Here is a 4,823-nt window from a genome sequence, read left to right as displayed (position 1 = left end):
AAAGCTAAATTCTTACTTCTTTTATATGCCTTTATATGCACCCAGAAGCAATCAGGTGACTTCCTCTAAAGCTTTCATTGGATACTATATTATGGCTTTTGAATTTGCCAGTTAATACACTTTTAGTCTTCCACTCATTATTACAAAATCTGAGCAATAAAAGTAACAAAGAAAAACTAAAACTCAATCAGATAAAAAATACCATTAAGTGTCAAGTTGTATGGTGGGAGATAAACAGCTCTGCAGGATACCTCAGCACATATTAGCTTAGAAAGGTGTAAGATAGAGATGAACAACATTTACACCATTTAAAAGAGACCACCAAAAAGCTAAAAAGAAAAGAAAAAAAGCAAAATACCTTGTCTCTTGCAATCAACACCCAGATAAGAAAGGATTAACATCAGCATTAGTATCAGACCAGCAATCAAGCAGTAAACAATACTCCAGTCAAGGAACTACCAACTCAGACAGTCAAACAGTAAACAACAATCTTATCAAAAACTACCAGGAAGAAAACAACACTCCTCCCAATACTGATAGAGAACATAAAAGACTCTACAGATAGGTGTGACCCAGAATGAATTTTGTAATGTTTTTGTGTTTTTAACTTTGTAAGCTGGTCAGAATCATATATGTGAGATGGACAGTAATAGAAATTTGCTAAATCTTATATACAGTATATAAAAGCCAAGTACCACTCACTCATCACAAAATCTCCAGAACCATAAAGCCTACAAACTTGAAATTTGGCATGTATGTTCCTCATGGCTTCTAAATGCTCGCTAAGAAAGGATTTTTCAAAATGACCACCAGATCATTAGTATTTCTTATACAGTAATTAACACACTAAGGAGTTCTATGCTAAGGATTTCTAACACTCTCCCCATCTGAAAAGAACTTTGTTCCAACTGCCAGTGCCTCACACTCCATTACCTCAGTTCAAACTGGTAGACATTCCACTCCTTCACTCAGGAGCGGTCTGGGGCTCCTTACAGTACTAAATGTTGGTACCTCACCAAAATGTCTATGTCTTCAATCTATGGAACTGCTTCCGAACTCAAGGTGGCGGGAGCGATATTCCCTTATGTGTTTCAATCACCGACCACCACTGAGCCAACAGGTTGTGAACTGTGTAGAGTTGTAATTGCAGGAATATTCCAATCTCGGATGGCAAACCTCAGATAAAGAATGTTTCCAAGCAAATACAACTCAGGTAAACAAAGTCACTAATCTAAAGGAGGATTAGAGAGAGGAAGTAAACATATGTTAGACTTTAACTAGAGATAATTAATTGTATGGATTACTGTGCTAAACAGTAACGAAAGTTAAGCAGTAACCAAAGTTAACGAGTGATGGAGGATAACTAAAAATGTGTATAAATGCAAGACTAGACTCCAATAAAGATCATCATTATTCAGTTGTTCATGATCAAACAACTCGACTGCCTCGACATTACAACAGAACTGGATTTCTCCTGCATAGCCCGATCACTGCCAGTTGCCTCACATTCCATTACCTCAGTTCAAACTGGCAGACATTCCACTCCTTCACTCAGGAGTGGTCTGGGATCCTTACAGTACTAAACATCGGTACCTCACCAAAATGTTTACGCCTTCCACCTATGGAACTGCTTCCAGATATTAACATGCTCTGATACTCCCCATCCCCACCTGAAAATAACTCTGTTCCAACTGCCAGTTGCCTCACATTCTGTTAACCTCAGTTCAAACTGCCAGACATTCCACTCCTTCACTCAGGAGATGTCTGGGGCTCTTTACAGTATTAAACATTGGTCCTCACCAAAATGTCTATGTTTTCAACCTATGGAACTGCTTCTGATCTCAAGGCGACAGGAGAGATATTCCTTTATGAGTTTCAATCACCCACTACCACTCAGCCAATGGATTGTGAACCAAATTTCTGCTGCATAGTGTCCCAGCCTCAATTCATTTCTTACATTGACGTTCGATGAATCTGTTCCTTCTACTGTAACACCACAAAGGGAAAAAACACAGGAGAAGATTTACAGATGCGATTAGGAAAACACAAGTAAGGGAAACTGCAAAAAAGTATCATCCATGTTATCCCAAAGTCAATAGAAAGGCTGTAAAAAAGTATGCATCTAATAACTCTTATGTTAATCAGGCAGCTACAGCTAAATACAATAAAAAGACATCACAAATCAGATCAATGCCTTGGACTAATAAGTATTAGTCTGGTTTTAAATATGAACCTCGGATTGATTACTCCAGGGAAAAGGTGGTTGATCTTGGACCTTAGTTACCCTGTGCCTGGTGGCATGCCCTAAAGTGGCAGGATGAGACTCCTGGGATGTGCTGCAGTGGCGGTAAAGTCCAGCTCCCTCCCCATGCGCCCTACACTGAACCCTTACACAGCCTTCTCACCCACCAGCATCCAATGGCAGAACACTTTCTTTCTGCTGCCCAGAAGAACAATGAATGCTTTCAAATAACATCTTTTGGAGCCAGCGAGGTGAATGAGGGAAATTTTATGCTAACATTCAAAGTGCAGGGGCAGGTCTACCACAGGAGGGGGGTATCATGGTGGGACCTCAGCAGCAGCCTTCATTTCTCCAGATATACTTTGTTGGTGATGATGACAATGAGAAGAACATCCGGTGTGGAATCTACCGGGCGTTAATCCAGAATTGGTTAGCCAATTGCAGAAGTTGCTGAGTGAACACAGCAAATATATTATAGATTTAATTGACACAAGCTTTAAATGTCAATTTATGAAGCCCGGTCATAACTACTCATTAATTTTCAAGCTTTATCAAAGCCAATCACATAGTTTTGTAGCGAAGCACGGGTATCCAGCTAGTAAACAAATAAAATTTCAGTTTACTTTAGCTCCATTTGCTGGCTACTTTATCCTAATGTGTGCTCCCATCCTAGCAAATGCTTCCTTTGACCGAAGGTAAGCCAACTCTTTGTGAGTGCATGGAGACAATTTGAGTTAATCCTGGAACTTTGTACCAGAAATGTCCCTATCTGGATTTCTGTGGATGTAATTTGGTTCAATTTGAGGCCAGAGTTTTGAATGAGATTTGGAGAAACAGAGCGTATATATGGCAATTTTGTTGTTTATGGGGAAAATAGGAGGATAAAGAAATTTTAGGTATGTCTTGAGTTATTAGGAGGATAAAGAAATTTTAGGTATGTCTTGAGTTATTTATACAAATAATAAAAATGAATATAACCATTTAATGAATAAAATGGAAATTCAGAACACCAGCTGCTTTTAAACTAAAGCATATACCTACAACATTAAGTAGGTGTTGAATGATTTCATAATATGTGGAGTCATATTGGATAATTTTGGAGAAATTCTACTACCCATGTGCTTTACATGATTTGCTTTCCCTTTTCACATGTACAGGAGAGAAATATGTGGGAGAGACCATCAGTCTCCCACTGTGTTTTTAAAAGGGCTGTTGATCCTTATGTGACACTTCAAATAAAACTCTATTCATCTGAACAGAGAGATTTGAAGACCTTCAGCAGTTATGCTTCACATTTCTTCTTGACTGTTTCTTTTTTTCTTTCTAGTCTGCCTGTTGCATTCTTGATGTCTTCATGAATTCTCTGATTCTTTCCTCACAAGTTTGGTTTAACCAGTTGAATAACTGAGGAACACCAAACTTTCCTCTATTAATTTTAGCATACCACAATTATCTGGAATATCACCTTTGCTGACTGCCTAATGTTTTGACTCAAAGTGCTCTATATATCTTGTCTTTTAAATTTTATTTTATTATATTGTCTTTTGGTTGAGTTTCATATCTCAAGAACATCTGAAATTTATAAGCCTAGAAACAGGAAGAAATGGCCAACTGTTATTCTATCTACTTCTAGATAGAACTGTGTCAGTTGCATACGAATCTGATTAGGGTCAACACAGAAGTCTGCTGTAATCTAGATACACTCTTGTACAAATAGGATTTTCCAAAGTTTCTTTTTCCTCTCCTGCAAAACCCTTTTGATGAGCCTTTATGACATAGGGAATTTTGGAAATTGAACTCTATCATGTGATAGGTGTGCTGGCTGAGAAGGACTCCTTTGTGCCATGCCATGCCATGCCATGCCATGCCATTCTTGAGTGTGCTCCTCCTCTCTGCAGATACAGTAAATTATGCCAAAATGAAGATGTAAGAAGGCCATTCCAGAACACAATCCTGTTTACTATATTTATACTGCTAGTTAAATCAACCTTAACCTAAATCTGCCCTGCATTCACCTACTCATTCACCTATGGGAACTCTAACTTCCTCAGAACAATTATTATTATTTAAACAATAGCATATTAGAGAGGCTGGCAGATATACAGTTTTTAAAGAACCCAGAGCAAACAAAAGGCTAAAACATATGAAGAACAGTTGCAGAAATTGGGTACGTCTAGTCTAGTGAAAAGAAAGCCTAGGGAAGACATAATATATCTGAGGGACCAATATCTGAGGGACTCCTACAAAGACAAGGGGTGTATATGTCAAACTATTTTCCAAAGCACCAGAAGCCAAGACAAGAAACAATGGATGGAAACTAACCAAGGAGAGAAGCAACCCAGGACTATTGAGAAACAATGAGAGCAATGAGAGCAATAAACCAATGGAATAGCTTGCCTCCAGAACTTGTGGATGCTCCATCCCTTGAAGTTTTTAAAGAGACTGGACAGCCATTTGTCTGGAATGGTTTTCTGTTCAAGCTGAGGGTTCAACTAGAAAACCTCCATGGTCCTTTCCAACTCTATTATTCTATGTTCTATGTTATGGTGGCAAAGAAAATTCAAAAAATGTACAAAAGAAA

The sequence above is a fragment of the Notechis scutatus genome, chromosome 4, assembly GCF_049901735.1.
Source record: "Notechis scutatus isolate UNSWTSFEM ecotype Mainland chromosome 4, rNotScu1.2, whole genome shotgun sequence".
NCBI classification, from domain to species: domain Eukaryota; kingdom Metazoa; phylum Chordata; class Lepidosauria; order Squamata; family Elapidae; genus Notechis; species Notechis scutatus.
The sequence above is the reverse complement of the archived record's forward strand: the minus strand, read 5'-3'. Positions refer to the sequence as shown.